This window comes from Channa argus, unplaced genomic scaffold, assembly GCF_033026475.1.
Source record: "Channa argus isolate prfri unplaced genomic scaffold, Channa argus male v1.0 Contig031, whole genome shotgun sequence".
Classification (NCBI taxonomy): Eukaryota; Metazoa; Chordata; class Actinopteri; order Anabantiformes; family Channidae; genus Channa; species Channa argus.
The window spans coordinates 442,887-469,106 of record NW_027125250.1 but is presented as its reverse complement, the minus strand read 5'-3'; the positions used below and the strand labels follow the sequence as shown (position 1 = coordinate 469,106).

General features: G+C 41.4%; 10 non-coding genes across 10 annotated transcripts; all 10 read right to left on the bottom strand.

Annotated features, from left to right (window-relative positions):
• Positions 1–1,266: 1,266 nt before the first annotated feature.
• Positions 1,267–1,349, bottom strand: trnal-cag (transfer RNA leucine (anticodon CAG)). Its single transcript has one exon. It is a non-coding gene; the product is annotated as a tRNA-Leu (tRNA).
• Positions 1,350–2,863: 1,514 nt separating this feature from the next.
• Positions 2,864–2,946, bottom strand: trnal-cag (transfer RNA leucine (anticodon CAG)). The gene has a single exon. It is a non-coding gene; the product is annotated as a tRNA-Leu (tRNA).
• A 1,543-nt stretch (positions 2,947–4,489) lies between these two features.
• On the bottom strand, positions 4,490–4,572 carry trnal-cag (transfer RNA leucine (anticodon CAG)). Its single transcript has one exon. It is a non-coding gene; the product is annotated as a tRNA-Leu (tRNA).
• Positions 4,573–9,608: 5,036 nt separating this feature from the next.
• Positions 9,609–9,691, bottom strand: trnal-cag (transfer RNA leucine (anticodon CAG)). Its single transcript has one exon. It is a non-coding gene; the product is annotated as a tRNA-Leu (tRNA).
• Positions 9,692–13,658: 3,967 nt separating this feature from the next.
• Positions 13,659–13,730, bottom strand: trnaq-uug (transfer RNA glutamine (anticodon UUG)). Its single transcript has one exon. It is a non-coding gene; the product is annotated as a tRNA-Gln (tRNA).
• A 341-nt stretch (positions 13,731–14,071) lies between these two features.
• trnal-cag (transfer RNA leucine (anticodon CAG)) lies at positions 14,072–14,154 on the bottom strand. The gene has a single exon. It is a non-coding gene; the product is annotated as a tRNA-Leu (tRNA).
• Positions 14,155–20,788: 6,634 nt separating this feature from the next.
• Positions 20,789–20,871, bottom strand: trnal-cag (transfer RNA leucine (anticodon CAG)). The gene has a single exon. It is a non-coding gene; the product is annotated as a tRNA-Leu (tRNA).
• A 1,130-nt stretch (positions 20,872–22,001) lies between these two features.
• trnaq-uug (transfer RNA glutamine (anticodon UUG)) lies at positions 22,002–22,073 on the bottom strand. Its single transcript has one exon. It is a non-coding gene; the product is annotated as a tRNA-Gln (tRNA).
• Positions 22,074–22,414: 341 nt separating this feature from the next.
• On the bottom strand, positions 22,415–22,497 carry trnal-cag (transfer RNA leucine (anticodon CAG)). Its single transcript has one exon. It is a non-coding gene; the product is annotated as a tRNA-Leu (tRNA).
• A 1,527-nt stretch (positions 22,498–24,024) lies between these two features.
• trnal-cag (transfer RNA leucine (anticodon CAG)) lies at positions 24,025–24,107 on the bottom strand. Its single transcript has one exon. It is a non-coding gene; the product is annotated as a tRNA-Leu (tRNA).
• Between the last annotated feature and the right edge of the window lie 2,113 nt (positions 24,108–26,220).

Here is a 26,220-nt window from a genome sequence, read left to right as displayed (position 1 = left end):
ACAACGCGGTTTGGGTACATCTAAGCACTGTGTCACTTTTATCTCAGTGTGTGATGTTCATTGCATCTATCCAGATGCACTGTAACTTGTATAACATCAAAATCTATGGATTTGGCCAATAGAGTCAGTCTCAAATGGACTCTCATTAGTGATTATAGGGCATAGATGAAAGACTACCTTTGATACGTAACTAGAGGGGTGCCAAAGCCATGATCCTTGAGCTCCACAGCCCTGCTTGCTTGTCAGCTATCCATGCTTTACCCACTGCTCCTGCACTTTCTGTCTGATTGAACACACCTTATCCAGGTAAGCAGTCTTGGAGAATAAGTGGTTCCCCACCTCTGACGAATGTGGAAAAATGGATCCAATGTGTTTTCCAAGTGTCAGCTGTGGTCCCTAATATCCAACATTTGTCAGAAGTGGGATTCGAACCCACGCCTCCAGGAGAGACTGCTACCTGAACGCAGTGCCTTAGACCGCTCGGCCATCCTGACAACAGAAGGGGGGGTTGTTTGGTACTCCAAAGAAATCCGAAAAGACAGCGTTTAGATTATGCGTAATTATTGTGAATCAAATGTGCAAACTCGTCATCAGCCTATCTCTTTATCAGTTCATTGCTACCCTGGCCATCAGTGATTGATGCGTGAAGTATGGGATGTCTCAGGCAAAAAAGAGCTTGTTGATTAAGCCACTACACATCTGTCAGCTGGTATTGGTGTTCTTCTGCCCTTTGCTGGGAAGACATCAATTCATAGAGCTTTAACATATGCATTCATTTTTTCAGCAAACTCTAAGAAAAAGAGTTCTTAGAGTAACCAGTATCCAATTATCGCATTACATTAATTGAACCCCTTAATTTGATAGAGTACTAGAGTCATTGAATGGAGCACAACAGAAAGAACTGTTGCCAAAGTTGCCTGCATTTATTGCACATTAAATCCTGAGACCAGCAACACAGCTCAAAGGACGAGCTGGTTTTATTCGTCCTACACTATAACAGGTCCCACCGTAATTTGAACTCAGATTGCTGGATTCACAGTCCAGAGTGCTTACAAGGAAGTTTGGGTACATCTAAGCACTGTGTCACTCTTATCTCTGTGTGTGATATTCATTGCATCTATCCAGATGAACTGTAACTTGTATAACATCAAAGTCTATGAATTCATCCAGGTAAGCAGCATTGGAGAATAGGTGGTTCCCCACCTTTGACTAATGTGGGAGAATGTGTTTTCCAAGTGTCAGCTGTTGTCCCTAAAATCAAACATTTGTCAGAAGTGGGATTCGAACCCACGCCTCCAGGAGAGACTGCGACCTGAACGCAGCGCCTTAGACCGCTCGGCCATCCTGACAACAGAAGTGGGGGTTGTTTGGTACTCCAAAGAAATCCGAAAAGACAGCGTTTAGATTATGCGTAATTATTGTGATTTAAATGTGCAAACTCGTCATCAGCCTATCTCTTTATCAGTTCATTGCTACCCTGGCCATCAGTGATTGATGCGTGAAGTATGGGATGTCTCAGGCAAAAAAGAGCTTGTTGATTAAGCCACTACACATCTATCAGCTGGTATTGGTGTTCTTTTGCCCTTTGCTGGGAAGACATCAATTCATGGAGCTTTAACATATGCATTCATTTTTTCAGCAAACTCCAGAAAAAGAGTTCTTAGAGTAACCAGTATCCAATTATTGCATTACATTAATTGAACCCCTTAATTTGATAGAGTACTAGAGTCATTGAATGGAGCACAACAGAAAGAACTGTTGCCAAAGTTGCCTGCATTTATTGCACATTAAATCCTGAGACCAGCAACACAGCTCAAAGGACAAGCTGGTTTTATTCGTTCCACACTATAACAGGTCCCACCGTGATTTGAACTCAGATCGCTGGATTCACAGTCCAGAGTGCTTACCTATACACCAGGGCATCTCCAGATGCTGCCAAATGAAGAATGTGTGCACTGGAAATGTGAACAGTGTTAGACAACAGTTTTAACAGTCTGTGGTTTTACTAAGCAGTCCTGAACACTCTGATGCTTGACAGGGGTTTCAAGGCTTATTGCATTTCACAGGGAGATATTTCAACTACTAGACCTTATGACTCTGTTTGGGGTGAAACACAAAAATAGGGAAGCACTTGAAAACAAGGGGTAGGGTTATAAATTAGGAATTTGGGATTGTGTCTGGGATCGCACTTCATGCCCAAAATGTGTTTTTAGCATTATCTGAATGAGATCCGCAAGGATATTTACTTAAGAGTTTGTCTATCGTTAACCATTGTGCAACCTTTGCCTCATCTCTCTCCCTGTATTAGTTCTTTAAACACTTGCCATGAGTGTTGATTGCACAAAGTACTCTATGTCTCTGGAACAAGATGAGCTCGTTGACAATGCCACTGTGTGTCTCCCAGTTGGTGGAGTAACTGAGTCACTCATTGGGGCAAAAAAACCTACAACTAGCCAGCGGTAGGTTCCACCGAGATTTGACCTCGGATCACTGGCTTCAAAGTCCAGAGTGCTCACCATTACACCGTGGAACCGTTTCACTTTGTTAGGCTTCTTTTGTTGAACAGTTTCTTCCAGACGATTTGATTAATTTCATTATTGACAACTTGGAGATTGGGTGATCATGTAGCAAACTATAAAATTGTCAATACAAGGAAGTTTGGGTACATCTAAGCACTGTGTCACTCTTATCTCTGTGTGTGATATTCATTGCATCTATCCAGATGAACTGTAACTTGTATAACATCAAAGTCTATGAATTCATCCAGGTAAGCAGCATTGGAGAATAGGTGGTTCCCCACCTTTGACTAATGTGGGAGAATGTGTTTTCCAAGTGTCAGCTGTTGTCCCTAAAATCAAACATTTGTCAGAAGTGGGATTCGAACCCACGCCTCCAGGAGAGACTGCGACCTGAACGCAGCGCCTTAGACCGCTCGGCCATCCTGACAACAGAAGGGGGGGGTTGTTTGGTACTCCAAAGAAATCCGAAAAGACAGCGTTTAGATTACGCGTAATTATTGTGAATCAAATGTGCAAACTCGTCATCAGCCTATCTCTTTATCAGTTCATTGCGACCCTGGCCATCAGTGATTGATGCGTGAAGTATGGGATGTCTCAGGCAAAAAAGAGCTTGTTGAGTAAGCCACTACACATCTGTCAGCTGGTATTGGTGTTCTTCTGCCCTTTGCTGGGAAGACATCAATTCATGAAGCTTTAACATATGCATTCATTTTTTCAGCAAACTCCAGAAAAAGAGTTCTTAGAGTAACCAGTATCCAATTATTGCATTCCATTAATTGAACCCCGTAATTTGATAGAGTACTAGAGTCATTGAATGGAGCACAACAGAAAGAACTGTTGCCAAAGTTGCCTGCATTTATTGCACATTAAATCCTGAGACCAGCAACACAGCTCAAAGGACGAGCTGGTTTTATTCGTTCTACACTATAACAGGTCCCACCGTGATTTGAACTCAGATCGCTGGATTCACAGTCCAGAGTGCTTACCTATACACCAGGGAATCTCCAGATGCTGCCAAATGAAGAATGTGTGCACTGGAAATGTGAACAGTGTTACACAGACAACAGTTGTAACAGTCTGTCGTTTTACTGAGCAGTGCTGAACACTCTGATGCTTGACTGGGGTTTCAAGGCTTATTGCATTTCACAGGGAGATATTTCAACTACTAGACCTTATGACTCTGTTTGGTGTGAAACACAAAAATAGGGAAGCACTTGAAAACGAGGGGTAGGGTTATAAATTAGGAATTTGGGATTGTGTCTGGGATCGCACTTCATGCCCAAAATGTGTTTTTAGCATTATCTGAATGAGATCCGCAAGGATATTTACTTAAGAGTGTGTCTATCGTAAACCATTGTGCAACCTTTGCCTCATCTCTCTCCCTCATCTCTCTCCCTGTATTAGTTCTTTAAACACTTGCCATGAGTGTTGATTGCACAAAGTACTCTATGTCTCTGGAACAAGATGAGCTCATTGACAATGCCACTGTGTGTCTCCCAGTTGGTGGAGTAACTGAGTCACTCATTGGGGCAAAAAAACCTACAACTAGCCAGCGGTAGGTTCCACCGAGATTTGAAGTCGGATCACTGGATTCAAAGCCCAGAGTGCTCACCATTACACCATGGAACCATTTCACATTGTTAGGCTACTTTTGTTGAACAGTTTCTTCCTGACGATTTGATTCATTTCATTATTGTGTGCATATTGACAACTTGGAGATTGGGTGATCATGTAGCAAACTATAAAATTGTCAATACAAGAAAGTTTGGGTACATCTAAGCACTGTGTCACTCTTACCTCTGTGTGTGATGTTCATTGCATCTATCCAGATGAACTGTAACTTGTATAACATCAAAGTCTATGAATTCATCCAGGTAAGCAGCATTGGAGAATAGGTGGTTCCCCACCTTTGACTAATGTGGGAGAATGTGTTTTCCAAGTGTCAGCTGTTGTCCGTAAAATCAAACATTTGTCAGAAGTGGGATTCTAACCCACGCCTCCAGGAGAGACTGCGATCTGAACGCAGCGCCTTAGACCTCTCGGCCATCCTGACAACAGAAGGGGGGGTTGTTTGGTACTCCAAAGAAATCCGAAAAGACAGCGTTTAGATTATGCGTAATTATTGTGAATCAAATGTGCAAACTCGTCATCAGCCTATCTCTTTATCAGTTCATTGCTACCCTGGCCATCAGTGATTGATGTGTGAAGTATGGGATGTGTCAGGCAAAAAAGAGCTTGTTGATTAAGCCACTACACATCTATCAGCTGGTATTGGTGTTCTTCTGCCCTTTGCTGGGAAGACATCAATTCATGGAGCTTTAACGTATGCATTCATTTTTTCAGCAAACTCCAGAAAAAGAGTTCTTAGAGTAACCAGTATCCAATTATTGCATTACATTAATTGAACCCCGTCATTTGATAGAGTACTAGAGTCATTGAATGGAGCACAACAGAAAGAACTGTTGCCAAAGTTGCCTGCATTTATTGCACATTAAATCCTGAGACCAGCAACACAGCTCAAAGGACAAGCTGGTTTTATTCGTTCTACACTATAACAGGTCCCACCGTGATTTCAATTCAATTCAATTCAATTCAATTCAACTTTATTTATATAGCGCCAATTCACAACAAAGTCATCTCAGGGCACTTTACAGAATAAAGTCAAGATTATAAAGATATATAAAGAGAACCCAACAATTCCCCCTGGAGCAAGCCATAGGCAACAGTGGAGAGGAAAAACTCCCTTTAACGGAAGAAACCTCCAGCAGAACCAGGCTCAGGGTGGACGGCCATCTGCCTCGACCGGTTGGGGTGAGTGGAAAGGGGAGAGAGAAAAGAACAGAGCAACAAAAAGCATTAACAAAACATCGGGCAGATTGGTAGGACCAGTAGCTTCACGCTGGAAGACACACAGCTTCAAAGCCGGGGGACACCTGCAGAAAGGGACAGAGAGAAGGGGACAGAGGAGGACAAAGACAACTACGGGAGAGAACACACAGAGTTAATGACATACAGTGGTGACAATTGCGGGATAAGAGGAGAGGAGAGAGGTCAAGAGGAGGAAAGGAGCTCAGTGCATTGGGGGGTGGGTCCCCCAGCAGTCTAAGCCTATGGCAGCATAACTATAACTAACTATATGCTTTATTAAAAAGGAAGGTTTTAAGCCTAGACTTAAACGTAGAGAGGGTGTCTGTTTCCCCAATGTGAACTGGGAGCTGGTTCCACAAGAGAGGAGCTTGATAGCTAAAGGCTCTACCTCCCATTCTACTTTTGGAAACTCTGGGAACCACAAGTAGGCCTGCATTCTGAGAGCGAAGTGGTCTACTGGGATGATGTGGTGCTATGAGGTCTTCTATATATGATGGAGCCTGACCATTCAGAGCTTTATATGTAAGAAGCAGGGTTTTAAATTCTATTCTACATTTAATTGGAAGCCAATGGAGAGAAGCTAGTGAAGGTGAAATATGATCTCTCTTGCTAGTTCCAGTCAGCACTCTTGCTGCAGCATTTTGGATTAATTGCAGGCTCTTTAGGGAGTTACTGGGGCATCCTGAAAGTAGGGAATTACAGTAGTCCAACCTAGAGGTAACAAATGCATGGACCAGTTTTTCGGCATCACTTTGAAACAGGATGCTCCTAATTTTGGCAATGTTCCGTAGGTGGAAGAAGGCTGTTCTAGAGATTTGTTTTATATGTGAGTTAAAGGACAGATCCTGATCAAACATAACTCCAAGGTTCCTTGCAGTAGTACTGGAGGCCAGACTTATGCCATCTAGTGTAACAATATGGTTGGACATCATATCTCTGAGATTTTTGGGCCCAAATACTATGACTTCAGTTTTGTCTGAGTTTAAAAGTAAAAAATTGTGGGACATCCAGGCCTTTATGTCTTGTAGGCATGCTTGAAGCTTTATTACCTGATTATTTTCATCTGGTTCCATAGATAAATATAGCTGGGTATCATCAGCATAACAGTGGAAATTTATGGAGTGTTTTCTAATAATGTTGCCTAAAGGAGACACATATAAAGTAAAAAGTATTGGTCCTAACACAGAGCCTTGTGGAACTCCATAGCTAACCTTTGTGTGCATGGAGGATTCATCATTAACATGAACAAATTGAAATCTATCAGATAGATAAGATTTAAACCAACCTAGTGCAGTTCCTGTAATTCCAATTTCATGTTCCAGTCTCTGTAATAAAATGTTATGATCAATGGTATCAAATGCAGCACTAAGATCTAACAGAACAAGTATAGAGATGAGTCCAGTATCTGAGGCCATGAGAAGATCGTTGGTGACTTTTACCAGTGCTGTTTCTGTACTATGATGAACTCTAAATCCTGACTGAAAGTCTTCATACAAATTATTCCTATGAAGGTGATCACATAATTGTTTTGCGACTACTTTTTCAATTATTTTAGAAATAAAGGGGAGATTAGATATTGGTCTGTAATTGGCTAAAACACCTGGGTCAAGACAGGGTTTTTTTAAGTAATGGTTTAATTACAGCTACCTTATAGGCCTGTGGTACATAGCCTGTTTCTAAAGATAGATTTATGATATCTAATATGAATGCATCTATTAAGGGTAAAACTTCCTTGAGCAGCTTAGTTGGAATAGGGTCTAGCAGACAGGTTGTTGGTTTAGATGAGTTAATAATTGAAGTTAGCTCAGAGAGATCTATGGGTAAAAGGCAGTCTAACAGGGATTGGGGCCTTATCGATGACTCTAGCACTGCTGTACATGAAGATCTATCTGTAATTTTTGGGGGGAGGATCTGGTGAATTCGTTCTCTAATAGCTACAATTTTATTCATAAAGAAGGTCATGAAGTCATTGCTGCTCAAAGTTAAGGGAAAACTAGGCTCAACAGAACTATGGCTCTTAGTCAGCCTGGCTACAGTGCTGAACAGAAACCGGGGGTTGTTCTTGTTTTCTTCTATTAATGATGAATAATATGCTGTTCTGGCATCACTGAGAGCTTTTTTGTACATTTTTAAACTATTTTTCCAGGCTAAATGAGATTCTTCTAACTTTCTGGAACGCCACTTCCTTTCTAACTTTCATGTTTCCTGTTTTAAGTTGCGTGTTTGTGAACTATACCATGGAGATCGCCTCTGCTGGTTTACTGCCTTCTTTTTTAGAGGGGCAACACTATCGAGTATTGTACGTAGTGAGGCTGCAGAATTGTCAACAAGATAATCTACTTGTGCAGGAGTAACATTAAGGAGACTACTTTCCATTGTATTAACATATGGTGAAGCAAATGATGAAGAAATAATTTCTTTAAATTTGTTGACAGCTTTTTCACTTAAGCATCTGCTATAGTGGAATTTTTCAGTTTTATAACTGCTATATAGTCTGTTATTGTAAATTCAAATGTTATTAAAAAATGGTAAGACAGAAGAGAGTTGTGAGGAAATATGGTTAAATTATCCGCTTCAATTCCATACGTAAGGACAAGGTCTAACGTGTGACTAAAACAGTAAGTGGGTTTATTTACATTTTGGGAAAAACCAATTGAATCTAATAATGAATTAAACGCAGTGCTCAGGCAGTTACTGTCAGCATCTACATGAATGTTAAAGTCACCCACTATAATGACTTTATCTGTACTAAGCACTAAATCAGATAGAAAATCAGAAAATTCAATCAAAAACTCTGAATAAGGGACTGGAGGACGGTACACGATAACAAATAATAGTGGGTGTGAAAGGCTAAGAGTAAGGCTTTCAAATGAGTTATAACTATGTTTAGGTCTAGGGTTTATTGATGAGCTAGAATGGAAGATTGCTGCAACTCCTCCACCTCGGCCTGTGCTTCTAGGAACATGATAATTAATATGACTTGGGGGTGTTGACTCATTTAAACTGACATATTCTTCCTGCTGCAACCAAGTTTCAGTGAGACAAAATAAATCGAATTGATGATCACTTATTAAGTCATTTACTAACAGAGATTTAGAAGAGAGAGATCTGATATTTAATAATCCACATTTAATAGTTTTGGGGTTTTGTTCTGTAAGAGGAGTAGTCTTAACTTTTATTAGGTTATTATGATTAACTCCTCTTGTTGATTTGAACTCAGATCGCTGGATTCACAGTCCAGAGTGCTTACCTATACACCAAGGAATCTTCAGATGCTGCCAAATGAAGAATATGCGCACTGGAAATGTGAACAGTGTTACACAGACAACAGTTGTAACAGTCTGTGGTTTTACTGAGCAGTCCTGAACACTCTGATGCTTGACAGGGGTTTCAAGGCTTATTGCATTTCACAGGGAGATATTTCAACTACTAGCCCTTATGACTCTGTTTGGGGTGAAACACAAAAATAGGGAAGCACTTGAAAACGAGGGGTAGGGTTATAAATTAGGAATTTGGGATTGTGTCTGGGATCGCACTTCATGACCAAAATGTGTTTTTAGCATTATCTGAATGAGATCCGCAAGGATATTTACTTAAGAGTGTGTCTATCGTAAACCATTGTGCAACCTTTGCCTCATCTCTCTCCCTGTATTAGTTCTTTAAACACTTGCCATGAGTGTTGATTGCACAAAGTACTCTATGTCTCTGGAACAAGATGAGCTCGTTGACAATGCCACTGTGTGTCTCCCAGTTGGTGGAGTAACTGAGTCACTCATTGGGGCAAAAAAACCTACAACTAGCCAGCGGTAGGTACCACCGAGATTTGAACTCAGATCCCTGGATTCAAAGTCCAGAGTGCTCCCCATTACACCATGGAACCATTTCACATTGTTAGGCTACTTTTGTTGAACAGTTTCTTCCAGACGATTTGATTAATTTCATTATTGTGTGCATATTGACAACTTGGAGATTGGGTGATCATGTAGCAAACTATAAAGTTGTCAATACAAGGAAGTTTGGGTACATCTAAGCACTGTGTCACTCTTACCTCTGTGTGTGATGTTCATTGCATCTATCCAGATGAACTGTAACTTGTATAACATCAAAGTCTATGAATTCATCCAGGTAAGCAGCATTGGAGAATAGGTGGTTCCCCACCTTTGACTAATGTGGGAGAATGTGTTTTCCAAGTGTCAGCTGTTGTCCCTAAAATCAAACATTTGTCAGAAGTGGGATTCGAACCCACGCCTCCAGGAGAGACTGCGACCTGAACGCAGCACCTTAGACCGCTCGGCCATCCTGACAACAGAAGGGGGTGTTGTTTGGTACTCCAAAGAAATCCGAAAAGACAGCGTTTAGATTATGCGTAATTATTGTGAATCAAATGTGCAAACTCGTCATCAGCCTATCTCTTTATCAGTTCATTGCTACCCTGGCCATCAGTGATTGATGCGTGAAGTATGGGATGTCTCAGGCAAAAAAGAGCTTGTTGATTAAGCCACTACACATCTATCAGCTGGTATTGGTGTTCTTTTGCCCTTTGCTGGGAAGACATCAATTCATGGAGCTTTAACATATGCATTAATTTTTTCAGCAAACTCCAGAAAAAGAGTTCTTAGAGAAACCAGTATCCAATTATTGCATTACATTAATTGAACCACGTCATTTGGTAGAGTACTAGAGTCATTGAATGGAGCACAAAAGAAACAACTGTTGCCAAAGTTGCCTGCATTTATTGCACATTAAATCCTGAGACCAGCAACACAACTCAAAGGACGAGCTGGTTTTATTCGTTCTACACTATAACAGGTCCCACCGTAATTTGAACTCAGATCGCTGGATTCACAGTCCAGAGTGCTTACCTATACACCAGGGAATCTCCAGATGCTGCCAAATGAAGAATGTGTGCACTGGAAATGTGAACAGTGTTACACAGACAACAGTTTTAACAGTCTGTGGTGTTACTGAGTACTAGAGTCATTGAATGGAGCACAACAGAAAGAACTGTTGTCAAAGTTGCCTGCATTTATTGCACATTAAATCCTGAGACCAGCAACACAACTCAAAGGACGAGCTGGTTTTATTCGTTCTACACTATAACAGGTCCCACCGTGATTTGAACTCAGATCGCTGGATTCACAGTCCAGAGTGCTTACCTATACACCAGGGAATCTCCAGATGCTGCCAAATGAAGAATGTGTGCACTGGAAATGTGAACAGTGTTACACAGACAACAGTTTTAACAGTCTGTGGTTTTACTGAGCAGTCCTGAACACTGAAGATTTATTGTTATTGACTCGCGCCCCTGTGGCATGCTCATATGCAGTTAGGTGACCGAGCACCCGTTGCAAGCTGTTCCTATCTTTAACCATTATGTTAATATCATCTGCATATTGTGCAATTCTAAAGTCTGAGCCAGTCGGTGATTGTATTCCATTTATTTTTGTATCGCTTAAGATTAATTTCGCTAGGGGCTCGGCCACCATTGCATAAAGCATAGCCGACAGGGGGCACCCCTGCCTAACCGACCTCTCCAAAGGGAAGGGATCAGTCAGGAAGCCATTACATTTGACAACACTAGTAGCTCGGCCATACAACAGCTCCACCCATGCTCGAAAAGTTGGGCCGAACCCAAAAACCCCCAGACACTCAAAGAGGAACTCGTGACTCACCCTGTCAAACGCCTTCTCTAGGTCCACACTCAAGTAGATGCCACCTGTGGCCATTAGCTGTTGAAATGAGAATCTGGTTGACAGGATACAATCAGCAATATCCCTCCCCGGAATGCTATAAGTCTGGGTAGGCCCAACTATCGACCCAATCACTCTTTTGAGTCTGGACGCCAGCACCTTAGCCAGGATCTTGTAGTCAGTATTGAGCAAACTAATGGGCCTATAATTCCCCAAGTCGGTCCTGGCTCCCTTATTCTTGTAAACCAGAGTGATCACGCCTCTCACGAAAGACTCCGCACATCTGTTCTCCGTTTGCATGGCAGAGAACAACCTACAGAGGACCGGAGATAGCAAATCCTTATAGGACTGATAGAACTCTGCCGAGAGGCCGTCCAGACCCGGGCTTCTAGCTCTATGCATTTCAGCAATGGCTGCACTGATTTCCTCCGGGTGGAGGTCGCCATCACACATAGCCGCGTCCTCAGGACCGAGAGAGCAGCCGACATTACCAAGTATTTTATCTCTTTGTGCTTTTCCTATATTTTGTTTACTGAAAAGATTAGAGTAAAAATCCTGTATAGTTTGTAATATATCTACTAAATCGGTGTGTGTATTGCCTTCAGAATCCTGTATTTCTGTTATGTATGTTTTGGTCTGCCTTCTCTTTTCTAAGCCCAAAAAGTATGCTGTACAGCGCTCTCCCTCCACTACATGTTGTATTTTGCTGCGGATCACTGCCCCTTTACATTTTTCCTCATCTAGGCGTGCTAGTTGCTCTCTCAGTCCAAGATAGCCATCCAGGGGATGGCCATGCCCAGCTTCAACAAGCTCAATTTCCCTTTTCAGACGGTGTCTCAACTCAGCCTCCTTAGCTCTTTCCCTTAGCCTTTTCTCTCTGCTCAGTGCAATGCAGCGCCTCCTAATTTTAAACTTGGCGTGCTCCCACCACTCAATGATATCTACTACAAATTCACTTTCTTCACACAGAGCAGAGAGAAAAGACTTCATTTTATCTTTAAAAAATGAATCCTCCAGGAGGGATTCAAAGTCCAGAGTGCTCACCATTACACCATGGAACCATTTCACACTGTTAGGCTACTTTTGTTGAACAGTTTCTTCCAGACAATTTGATTCATTTCATTATTGTGTGCATATTGACAACTTGGAGATTGGGTGATCATGTAGCAAACTATAAAATTGTCAATACAAGGAAGTTTGGGTACATCTAAGCACTGTGTCACTCTTATCTCTGTGTGTGATGTTCATTGCATCTATCCAGATGAACTGTAACTTGTATAACATCAAAGTCTATGAATTCATCCAGGTAAGCAGCATTGGAGAATAGGTGGTTCCCCACCTTTGACTAATGTGGGAGAATGTGTTTTCCAAGTGTCAGCTGTTGTCCCTAAAATCCAACATTTGTCAGAAGTGGGATTCGAACCCACGCCTCCAGGAGAGACTTCGACCTGAACGCAGCGCCTTAGACAGCTCGGCCATCCTGACAACAGAAGGGGGGGGTTGTTTGGTACTCCAAAGAAATCCGAAAAGACAGCGTTTAGATTATGCGTAATTATTGTGAATCAAATGTGCAAACTCGTCATCAGCCTATCTCTTTATCAGTTCATGCTACCCTGGCCATCAGTGATTGAAGCGTGAAGTATGGGATGTCTCAGGCAAAAAAGAGCTTGTTGATTAAGCCACTACACATCTGTCAGCTGGTATTGGTGTTCTTCTGCCCTTTGCTGGGAAGACATCAATTCATGGAGATTTAACATATGCATTCATTTTTTCAGCAAACTCCAGAAAAAGAGTTCTTAGAGTAACCAGTATCCAATTATTGCATTACATTAATTGAACCACGTCATTTGGTACACACACAACAGAAAGAACTGTTGCCAAAGTTGCCTGCATTTATTGCACATTAAATCCTGAGACCAGCAACACAGCTCAAAGGACAGGCTGGTTTTATTCGTTCTACACTATAACAGGTCCCACCGTGATTTGAACTCAGATCGCTGGATTCACAGTCCAGAGTGCTTACCTATACACCAGGGAATCTCCAGATGCTGCCAAATGAAGAATGTGTGCACTGGAAATGTCAACAGTGTTACACAGACAACAGTTTTAACAGTCTGTCGTTTTACTGAGCAGTCCTGAAAACTCTGATGCTTGACAGGGGTTTCAAGGCTTATTGCATTTCACAGGGAGATATTTCAACTACTAGACCTTATGACTCTGTTTGGGGTGAAACACAAAAATAAGGAAGCACTTGAAAACGAGGGGTAAGGTTATAAATTAGGAATTTGGGATTGTGTCTGGGATCGCACTTCATGCCCAAAATGTGTTTTTAGCATTATCTGAATGAGATCCGCAAGGATATTTACTTAAAAGTGTGTCTATCGGAAACCATTGTGCAACCTTTGCCTCATCTCTCTCCCTGTATTAGTTCTTTAAACACTTGCCATGAGTGTTGATTGCACAAAGTGCTCTATGTCTCTGGAACAAGATGAGCTCGTTGACAATGCCACTGTGTGTCTCCCAGTTGGTGGAGTAACTGAGTCACTCATTGGGGCAAAAAAACCTACAACTAGCCAGCGGTAGGTTCCACCGAGATTTGAACTCGGATCACTGGATTCAAAGTCCAGAGTGCTCACCATTACACCGTGGAACCATTTCACATTGTTAGGCTACTTTTGTTGAACAGTTTCTTCCAGACGATTTGATTCATTTCATTTTTGTGTGCATATTGACAACTTGGAGATTGGGTGATCATGTAGCAAACTATAAAATTGTCAATACAAGGAAGTTTGGGTACATCTAAGCACTGTGTCACTCTTATCTCTGTGTGTGATGTTCATTGCATCTATCCAGATGAACTGTAACTTGTATAACATCAAAGTCTATGAATTCATCCAGGTAAGCAGCATTGGAGAATAGGTGGTTCCCCACCTTTGACTAATGTGGGAGAATGTGTTTTCCAAGTGTCAGCTGTTGTCCCTAAAATCCAACATTTGTCAGAAGTGGGATTCGAACCCACGCCTCCAGGAGAGACTGCGACCTGAACGCAGCGCCTTAGACCGCTCGGCCATCCTGACAACAGAAGGGGGGGGGGTGGTTGTTTGGTACTCCAAAGAAATCCGAAAAGACAGCGTTTAGATTATGCGTAATTATTGTGAATCAAATGTGCAAACTCGTCATCAGCCTATCTCTTTATCAGTTCATTGCTACCCTGGCCATCAGTGATTGATGCGTGAAGTATGGGATGTCTCAGGCAAAAAAGAGCTTGTTGATTAAGCCACTACACATCTATCAGCTGGTATTGGTGTTCTTTTGCCCTTTGCTGGGAAGACATCAATTCATGGAGCTTTAACATATGCATTCATTTTTTCAGCAAACTCCAGAAAAAGAGTTCTTAGAGTAACCAGTATCCAATTATCGCATTACATTAATTGAACCCCTTAATTTGATAGAGTACTAGAGTCATTGAATGGAGCACAACAGAAAGAACTGTTGCCAAAGTTGCCTGCATTTATTGCACATTAAATCCTGAGACCAGCAACACAGCTCAAAGGACAGGCTGGTTTTATTCGTTCTACACTATAACAGGTCCCACCGTGATTTCAATTCAATTCAATTCAATTCAATTCAACTTTATTTATATAGCGCCAATTCACAACAAAGTCATCTCAGGGCACTTTACAGAATAAAGTCAAGATTATAAAGATATATAAAGAGAACCCAACAATTCCCCCTGGAGCAAGCCATAGGCAACAGTGGAGAGGAAAAACTCCCTTTAACGGAAGAAACCTCCAGCAGAACCAGGCTCAGGGTGGACGGCCATCTGCCTCGACCGGTTGGGGTGAGTGGAAAGGGGAGAGAGAAAAGAACAGAGCAACAAAAAGCATTAACAAAACATCGGGCAGATTGGTAGGACCAGTAGCTTCACGCTGGAAGACACACAGCTTCAAAGCCGGGGGACACCTGCAGAAAGGGACAGAGAGAAGGGGACAGAGGAGGACAAAGACAACTACGGGAGAGAACACACAGAGTTAATGACATACAGTGGTGACAATTGCGGGATAAGAGGAGAGGAGAGAGGTCAAGAGGAGGAAAGGAGCTCAGTGCATTGGGGGGTGGGTCCCCCAGCAGTCTAAGCCTATGGCAGCATAACTATAACTAACTATATGCTTTATTAAAAAGGAAGGTTTTAAGCCTAGACTTAAACGTAGAGAGGGTGTCTGTTTCCCCAATGTGAACTGGGAGCTGGTTCCACAAGAGAGGAGCTTGATAGCTAAAGGCTCTACCTCCCATTCTACTTTTGGAAACTCTGGGAACCACAAGTAGGCCTGCATTCTGAGAGCGAAGTGGTCTACTGGGATGATGTGGTGCTATGAGGTCTTCTATATATGATGGAGCCTGACCATTCAGAGCTTTATATGTAAGAAGCAGGGTTTTAAATTCTATTCTACATTTAATTGGAAGCCAATGGAGAGAAGCTAGTGAAGGTGAAATATGATCTCTCTTGCTAGTTCCAGTCAGCACTCTTGCTGCAGCATTTTGGATTAATTGCAGGCTCTTTAGGGAGTTACTGGGGCATCCTGAAAGTAGGGAATTACAGTAGTCCAACCTAGAGGTAACAAATGCATGGACCAGTTTTTCGGCATCACTTTGAAACAGGATGCTCCTAATTTTGGCAATGTTCCGTAGGTGGAAGAAGGCTGTTCTAGAGATTTGTTTTATATGTGAGTTAAAGGACAGATCCTGATCAAACATAACTCCAAGGTTCCTTGCAGTAGTACTGGAGGCCAGACTTATGCCATCTAGTGTAACAATATGGTTGGACATCATATCTCTGAGATTTTTGGGCCCAAATACTATGACTTCAGTTTTGTCTGAGTTTAAAAGTAAAAAATTGTGGGACATCCAGGCCTTTATGTCTTGTAGGCATGCTTGAAGCTTTATTACCTGATTATTTTCATCTGGTTCCATAGATAAATATAGCTGGGTATCATCAGCATAACAGTGGAAATTTATGGAGTGTTTTCTAATAATGTTGCCTAAAGGAGACACATATAAAGTAAAAAGTATTGGTCCTAACACAGAGCCTTGTGGAACTCCATAGCTAACCTTTGTGTGCATGGAGGATTCATCATTAACATGAACAAATTGAAATCTATCAGATAGATAAGATTTAAACCAACCTAGTGCAGTTCCTGTAATTCCAATTTCATGTTCCAGTCTCTGTAATAAAATGTTATGATCAATGGTATCAAATGCAGCACTAAGATCTAACAGAACAAGTATAGAGATGAGTCCAGTATCTGAGGCCATGAGAAGATCGTTGGTGACTTTTACCAGTGCTGTTTCTGTACTATGATGAACTCTAAATCCTGACTGAAAGTCTTCATACAAATTATTCCTATGAAGGTGATCACATAATTGTTTTGCGACTACTTTTTCAATTATTTTAGAAATAAAGGGGAGATTAGATATTGGTCTGTAATTGGCTAAAACACCTGGGTCAAGACAGGGTTTTTTTAAGTAATGGTTTAATTACAGCTACCTTATAGGCCTGTGGTACATAGCCTGTTTCTAAAGATAGATTTATGATATCTAATATGAATGCATCTATTAAGGGTAAAACTTCCTTGAGCAGCTTAGTTGGAATAGGGTCTAGCAGACAGGTTGTTGGTTTAGATGAGTTAATAATTGAAGTTAGCTCAGAGAGATCTATGGGTAAAAAGCAGTCTAACAGGGATTGGGGCCTTATCGATGACTCTAGCACTGCTGTACATGAAGATCTATCTGTAATTTTTGGGGGGAGGATCTGGTGAATTCGTTCTCTAATAGCTACAATTTTATTCATAAAGAAGGTCATGAAGTCATTGCTGCTCAAAGTTAAGGGAAAACTAGGCTCAACAGAACTATGGCTCTTAGTCAGCCTGGCTACAGTGCTGAACAGAAACCGGGGGTTGTTCTTGTTTTCTTCTATTAATGATGAATAATATGCTGTTCTGGCATCACTGAGAGCTTTTTTGTACATTTTTAAACTATTTTTCCAGGCTAAATGAGATTCTTCTAACTTTCTGGAACGCCACTTCCTTTCTAACTTTCATGTTTCCTGTTTTAAGTTGCGTGTTTGTGAACTATACCATGGAGATCGCCTCTGCTGGTTTACTGCCTTCTTTTTTAGAGGGGCAACACTATCGAGTATTGTACGTAGTGAGGCTGCAGAATTGTCAACAAGATAATCTACTTGTGCAGGAGTAACATTAAGGAGACTACTTTCCATTGTATTAACATATGGTGAAGCAAATGATGAAGAAATAATTTCTTTAAATTTGTTGACAGCTTTTTCACTTAAGCATCTGCTATAGTGGAATTTTTCAGTTTTATAACTGCTATATAGTCTGTTATTGTAAATTCAAATGTTATTAAAAAATGGTAAGACAGAAGAGAGTTGTGAGGAAATATGGTTAAATTATCCGCTTCAATTCCATACGTAAGGACAAGGTCTAACGTGTGACTAAAACAGTAAGTGGGTTTATTTACATTTTGGGAAAAACCAATTGAATCTAATAATGAATTAAACGCAGTGCTCAGGCAGTTACTGTCAGCATCTACATGAATGTTAAAGTCACCCACTATAATGACTTTATCTGTACTAAGCACTAAATCAGATAGAAAATCAGAAAATTCAATCAAAAACTCTGAATAAGGGACTGGAGGACGGTACACGATAACAAATAATAGTGGGTGTGAAAGGCTAAGAGTAAGGCTTTCAAATGAGTTATAACTATGTTTAGGTCTAGGGTTTATTGATGAGCTAGAATGGAAGATTGCTGCAACTCCTCCACCTCGGCCTGTGCTTCTAGGAACATGATAATTAATATGACTTGGGGGTGTTGACTCATTTAAACTGACATATTCTTCCTGCTGCAACCAAGTTTCAGTGAGACAAAATAAATCGAATTGATGATCACTTATTAAGTCATTTACTAACAGAGATTTAGAAGAGAGAGATCTGATATTTAATAATCCACATTTAATAGTTTTGGGGTTTTGTTCTGTAAGAGGAGTAGTCTTAACTTTTATTAGGTTATTATGATTAACTCCTCTTGTTGATTTGAACTCAGATCGCTGGATTCACAGTCCAGAGTGCTTACCTATACACCAAGGAATCTTCAGATGCTGCCAAATGAAGAATGTGTGCACTGGAAATGTGAACAGTGTTACACAGACAACAGTTTTAACAGTCTGTGGTTTTACTGAGCAGTCCTGAACACTCTGATGCTTGACAGGGGTTTCAAGGCTTATTGCATTTCACAAGGAGATATTTCAACTACTAGACCTTATGACTCTGTTTGGTGTGAAACACAAAAATAGGGAAGCACTTGAAAACGAGGGGTAGGGTTATAAATTAGGAATTTGGGATTGTGTCTGGGATCGCACTTCATGCCCAAAATGTGTTTTTAGCATTATCTGAATGAGATCCGCAAGGATATTTACTTAAGAGTGTGTCTATCGTAAACCATTGTGCAACCTTTGCCTCATCTCTCTCCCTGTATTAGTTCTTTAAACACTTGCCATGAGTGTTGATTGCACAAAGTACTCTATGTCTCTGGAACAAGATGAGCTCGTTGACAATGCCACTGTGTGTCTCCCAGTTGGTGGAGTAACTGAGTCACTCATTGGGGCAAAAAAACCTAAAACTAGCCAGCGGTACGTTCCACCGAGATTTGAACACGGATCACTGGATTCAAAGTCCAGAGTGCTCACCATTACACCATGGAACCATTTCACACTGTTAGGCTACTTTTGTTGAACAGTTTCTTCCAGACAATTTGATTCATTTCATTATTGTGTGCATATTGACAACTTGGAGATTGGGTGATCATGTAGCAAACTATAAAATTGTCAATACAAGGAAGTTTGGGTACATCTAAGCACTGTGTCACTCTTATCTCTGTGTGTGATGTTCATTGCATCTATCCAGATGAACTGTAACTTGTATAACATCAAAGTCTATGAATTCATCCAGGTAAGCAGCATTGGAGAACAGGTGGTTCCCCACCTTTGACTAATGTGGGAGAATGTGTTTTCCAAGTGTCAGCTGTTGTCCCTAAAATCCAACATTTGTCAGAAGTGGGATTCGAACCCACGCCTCCAGGAGAGATTTCGATCTGAACGCAGCGCCTTAGACAGCTCGGCCATCCTGACAACAGAAGGGGGAGGTTGTTTGGTACTCCAAAGAAATCCGAAAAGACAGCGTTTAGATTATGCGTAATTATTGTGAATCAAATGTGCAAACTCGTCATCAGCCTATCTCTTTATCAGTTCATGCTACCCTGGCCATCAGTGATTGATGCGTGAAGTATGGGATGTCTCAGGCAAAAAAGAGCTTGTTGATTAAGCCACTACACATCTGTCAGCTGGTATTGGTGTTCTTCTGCCCTTTGCTGGGAAGACATCAATTCATGGAGATTTAACATATGCATTCATTTTTTCAGCAAACTCCAGAAAAAGAGTTCTTAGAGTAACCAGTATCCAATTATTGCATTACATTAATTGAACCACGTCATTTGGTACACACACAACAGAAAGAACTGTTGCCAAAGTTGCCTGCATTTATTGCACATTAAATCCTGAGACCAGCAACACAGCTCAAAGGACGAGCTGGTTTTATTCGTTCTACACTATAACAGGTCCCACCGTGATTTGAACTCAGATCGCTGGATTCACAGTCCAGAGTGCTTACCTATACACCAGGGAATCTCCAGATGCTGCCAAATGAAGAATGTGTGCACTGGAAATGTGAACAGTGTTACACAGACAACAGTTTTAACATTCTGTGGTTTTACTGAGCAGTCCTGAACACTCAGATGCTTGACTGGGGTTTCAAGGCTTATTGCATTTCACAGGGAGATATTTCAACTACTAGACCTTATGAATCTGTTTGGTGTGAAACACAAAAATAGGGAAGCACTTGAAAACGAGGGGTAGGGTTATAAATTAGGAATTTGGGATTGTGTCTGGGATCGCACTTCATGCCCAAAATGTGTTTTTAGCATTATCTGAATGAGATCCGCAAGGATATTTACTTAAGAGTGTGTCTATCGTAAACCATTGTGCAACCTTTGCCTCATCTCTCTCCCTGTATTAGTTCTTTAAACACTTGCCATGAGTGTTGATTGCACAAAGTACTCTATGTCTCTGGAACAAGATGAGCTCGTTGACAATGCCACTGTGTGTCTCCCAGTTGGTGGAGTAACTGAGTCACTCATTGGGGTAAAAAAACCTACAACTAGCCAGCGGTAGGTTCTACCGAGATTTGAACTCAGATCACTGGATTCAAAGTCCAGAGTACTCCCCATTACAACATGGAACCATTTCACATTGTTAGGCTACTTTTGTTGAACAGTTTCTTCCAGACGATTTGATTCATTTCATTATTGTGTGCATATTGACAACTTGGAGATTGGGTGATCATGTAGCAAACTATAAAGTTGTCAATACAAGGAAGTTTGGGTACATCTAAGCACTGTGTCACTCTTACCTCTGTGTGTGATGTTCATTGCATCTATCCAGATGAACTGTAACTTGTATAACATCAAAGTCTATGAATTCATCCAGGTAAGCAGCATTGGAGAATAGGTGGTTCCCCACCTTTGACTAATGTGGGAGAATGTGTTTTCCAAGTGTCAGCTGTTGTCCCTAAAATCCAACATTTGTCAGAAGTGGGATTTGAACTCACGCCTCCAGGAGAGACTGCGACCTGAACGCAGCGCCTTAGACCGCTCGGCCATCCTGACAACAGAAGGGGGGGGTTGTTTGGTACTCCAAAGAAATCCGAAAAGACAGCGTTTAGATTATGCGTAATTATTGTGAATCAAATGTGCAAACTCGTCATCAGCCTATCTCTTTATCAGTTCATTGCGACCCTGGCCATCAGTGATTGATGCGTGAAGTATGGGATGTCTCAGGCAAAAAAGAGCTTGTTGAGTAAGCCACTACACATCTGTCAGCTGGTATTGGTGTTCTTCTGCCCTTTGCTGGGAAGACATCAATTCATGGAGCTTTAACATATGCATTCATTTTTTCAGCAAACTCCAGAAAAAGAGTTCTTAGAGTAACCAGTATCAAATTATTGCATTACATTAATTGAACCACGTAATTTGATAGAGTACTAGAGTCATTGAATGGAGCACAACAGAAAGAACTGTTGCCAAAGTTGCCTGCATTTATTGGACATTAAATCCTGAGACCAGCAACACAGCTCAAAGGACGAGCTGGTTTTATTCGTTCTACACTATAACAGGTCCCACCGTGATTTGAACTCAGATCGCTGGATTCACAGTCCAGAGTGCTTACCTATACACCAGGGAATCTCCAGATGCTGCCAAATGAAGAATGTGTGCACTGGAAATGTGAACAGTGTTACACAGACAACAGTTTTAACAGTCTGTGGTTTTACTGAGCAGTCCTGAACACTCAGATGCTTGACTGGGGTTTCAAGGCTTATTGCATTTCACAGGGAGATATTTCAAATACTAGACCTTATGAATCTGTTTGGTGTGAAACACAAAAATAGGGAAGCACTTGAAAACGAGGGGTAGGGTTATAAATTAGGAATTTGGGATTGTGTCTGGGGTCGCACTTCATGCCCAAAATGTGTTTTTAGCATTATCTGAATGAGATCCGCAAGGATATTTACTTAAGAGTGTGTCTATCGTAAACCATTGTGCAACCTTTGCCTCATCTCTCTCCCTCATCTCTCTCCCTGTATTAGTTCTTTAAACACTTGCCATGAGTGTTGATTGCACAAAGTACTCTATGTCTCTGGAACAAGATGAGCTCGTTGACAATGCCACTGTGTGTCTCCCAGTTGGTGGAGTAACTGAGTCACTCATTGGGGCAAAAAAACCTACAACTAGCCAGCGGTAGATTCCACCGAGATTTGAACTCAGATCTCTGGATTCAAAGTCCAGAGTGCTCACCATTACACCATGGAACCATTTCACATTGTTAGGCTACTTTTGTTGAGCAGTTTCTTCCAGACGATTTGATTCATTTCATTATTGTGTGCATATTGACAACTTGGAGATTGGGTGATCATGTAGCAAACTATAAAATTGTCAATACAAGGAAGTTTGGGTACATCTAAGCACTGTGTCACTCTTATCTCTGTGTGTGATGTTCATTGCATCTATCCAGATGAACTGTAACTTGTATAACATCAAAGTCTATGAATTCATCCAGGTAAGCAGCATTGGAGAATAGGTGGTTCCCCACCTTTGACTAATGTGGGAGAATGTGTTTTCCAAGTGTCAGCTGTTGTCCCTAAAATCCAACATTTGTCAGAAGTGGGATTCGAACCCACGCCTCCAGGAGAGACTGTGACCTGAACGCAGCGCCTTAGACCGCTCGGCCATCCTGACAACAGAAGGGGGGGTTGTTTGGTACTCCAAAGAAATCCGAAAAGACAGCGTTTAGATTATGCGTAATTATTGTGAATCAAATGTGCAAACTCGTCATCAGCCTATCTCTTTATCAGTTCATTGCTACCCTGGCCATCAGTGATTGATGCGTGGAGAATGGGATGTCTCAGGCAAAAAAGAGCTTGTTGATTAAGCCACTACACATCTATCAGCTGGTATTGGTGTTCTTCTGCCCTTTGCTGGGAAGACATCAATTCATGGAGCTTTAACATATGCATTCATTTTTTCAGCAAACTCCAGAAAAAGAGTTCTTAGAGTAACCAGTATCCAATTATTGCATTCCATTAATTGAACCCCTTAATTTGATAGAGTACTAGAGTCATTGAATGGAGCACAACAGAAAGAACTGTTGCCAAAGTTGCCTGCATTTATTGCACATTAAATCCTGAGACCAGCAACACAGCTCAAAGGACGAGCTGGTTATATTCGTCCTACACTATAACAGGTCCCACCGTAATTTGAACTCAGATCGCTGGATTCACAGTCCAGAGTGCTTACCTATACACCAGGGAATCTCCAGATGCTGCCAAATGAAGAATATGCGCACTGGAAATGTGAAGTGTTACACAGACAACAGTTTTAACAGTCTGTGGTTTTACTAAGCAGTCCTGAACAGTCTGATGCTTGACAGGGGTTTCAAGGCTTATTGCATTTCACAGGGAGATATTTCAACTACTAGACCTTATGACTCTGTTTGGGGTGAAACACAAAAATAGGGAAGCACTTGAAAACGAGGGGTAGGGTTATAAATTAGGAATTTGGGATTGTGTCTGGGATCGCACTTCATGCCCAAAATGTGTTTATAGCATTATCTGAATGAGATCCGCAAGGATATTTACTTAAGAGTGTGTCTATCGTAAACCATTGTGCAACCTTTGCCTCATCTCTCTCCCTGTATTAGTTCTTTAAACACTTGCCATGAGTGTTGATTGCACAAAGTACTCTATGTCTCTGGAACAAGATGAGCTCGTTGACAATGCCACTGTGTGTCTCCCAGTTGGTGGAGTAACTGAGTCACTCATTGGGGCAAAAAAACCTACAACTAGCCAGCGGTAGGTTCCACCGAGATTTGAACTCAGATCACTGGATTCAAAGTCCAGAGTGCTCCCCATTACAACATGGAACCATTTCACATTGTTAGGCTACTTTTGTTGAACAGTTTCTTCCAGACGATTTGATTCATTTCATTATTGTGTGCATATTGACAACTTGGAGATTGGGTGATCATGTAGCAAACTATAAAGTTGTCAATACAAGGAAGTTTGGGTACATCTAAGCACTGTGTCACTCTTACCTCTGTGTGTGATGTTCATTGCATCTATCCAGATGAACTGTAACTTGTATAACATCAAAGTCTATGAATTCATCCAGGTAAGCAGCATTGGAGAATAGGTGGTTCCCCACCTTTGACTAATGTGGGAGAATGTGTTTTCCAAGTGTCAGCTGTTGTCCCTAAAATCCAACATTTGTCAGAAGTGGGATTCGAACCCACGCCTCCAGGAGAGACTGCGACCTGAACGCAGCGCCTTAGACCGCTCGGCCATCCTGACAACAGAAGGGGGGGGTTGTTTGGTACTCCAAAGAAATCCGAAAAGACAGCGTTTAGATTATGCGTAATTATTGTGAATCAAATGTGCAAACTCGTCATCAGCCTATCTCTTTATCAGTTCATTGCGACCCTGGCCATCAGTGATTGATGCGTGAAGTATGGGATGTCTCAGGCAAAAAAGAGCTTGTTGAGTAAGCCACTACACATCTGTCAGCTGGTATTGGTGTTCTTCTGCCCTTTGCTGGGAAGACATCAATTCATGGAGCTTTAACATATGCATTCATTTTTTCAGCAAACTCCAGAAAAAGAGTTCTTAGAGTAACCAGTATCCAATTATTGCATTACATTAATTGAACCACGTCATTTGGTAGAGTACTAGAGTCATTGAATGGAGCACAACAGAAAGAACTGTTGCCAAAGTTGCCTGCATTTATTGCACATTAAATCCTGAGACCAGCAACACAGCTCAAAGGACGAGCTGGTTTTATTCGTCCTACACTATAACAGGTCCCACCGTGATTTGAACTCAGATCGCTGGATTCACAGTCCAGAGTGCTTACCTATACACCAGGGAATCTCCAGATGCTGTCAAATGAAGAATATGTGCACTGGAAATGTGAGCAGTGTTACACAGACAACAGTTGTAACAGTCTGTGGTTTTACTGAGCAGTCCTGAACACTGTGATGCTTGACAGGGGTTTCAAGGCTTATTGCATTTCACAGGGAGATATTTCAACTATTAGCCCTTATGACTCTGTTTGGGGTGAAACACAAAAATAGGGAAGCACTTGAAAACGAGGGGTAGGGTTATAAATTAGGAATTTGGGATTGTGTCTGGGATTGCACTTCATGCCCAAAATGTGTTTTTAGCATTATCTGAATGAGAACCGCAACGATATTTACTTAAGAGTGTGTCTATCGTAAACCATTGTGCAACCTTTGCCTCATCTCTCTCCCTGTATTAGTTCTTTAAACACTTGCCATGAGTGTTGATTGCACAAAGTACTCTATGTCTCTGGAACAAGATGAGCTCGTTGACAATGCCACTCTGTGTGTCCCAGTTGGTGGAGTAACTGAGTCACTCATTGGGGCAAAAAAACCTACAACTAGCCAGCGGTAGATTCCACCGAGATTTGAACTCGTATCACTGGACTCAAAGTCCAGAGTGCTCACCATTACACCATGGAACCATTTCACATTGTTAGGCTACTTTTGTTGAACAGTTTCTTCCAGACGATTTGATTCATTTCAATATTGCGTGCATATTGACAACTTGGAGATTGGGTGATCATGTAGCAAACTATAAAATTGCCAATACAAGGAAGTTTGGGTAAATCTAAGCATTGTGTCACTCTTATCTCTGTGTGTGATGTTCATTGCATCTATCCAGATGAACTGTAACTTGTATAACATCAAAGTCTATGAATTCATCCAGGTAAGCAGCATTGGAGAATAGATGGCTCCCCACCTTTGACTAATGTGGGAGAATGTGTTTTGCAAGTGTCAGCTGTTGTCCCTAAAATCCAACATTTGTCAGAAGTGGGATTCGAACCCACGCCTCCAGGAGAGACTGCGACCTGAACGCAGCGCCTTAGACCGCTCGTGACAACAGAAGGTGGGGTTGTTTGGTACTCCAAAGAAATCCGAAAAGACAGCGTTTAGATTATGCGTAATTATTGTGAATCAAATGTGCAAACTCGTCATCAGCCTATCTCTTTATCAGTTCATTGCTACCCTGGCCATCAGTGATTGATGAGTGAAGTATGGGATGTCTCAGGGAAAAAAGAGCTTGTTGATTAAGCCACTACACATCTGTCAGCTGGTATTGGTGTTCTTCTGCCCTTTGCTGGGAAGACATCAATTCATGGAGCTTTAACATATGCATTCATTTTTTCAGCAAACTCCAGAAAAAGAGTTCTTAGAGTAACCAGTATCCAGTTATTGCATTCCATTAATTGAACCACGTCGTTTGGTAGAGTACTAGAGTCATTGAATGGAGCAAAACAGAAAGAACTGTTGCCAAAGTTGCCTGCATTTATTGCACATTAAATCCTGAGACCAGCAACACAGCTCAAAGGACGAGCTGGTTTTATTCGTTCTACACTATAACAGGT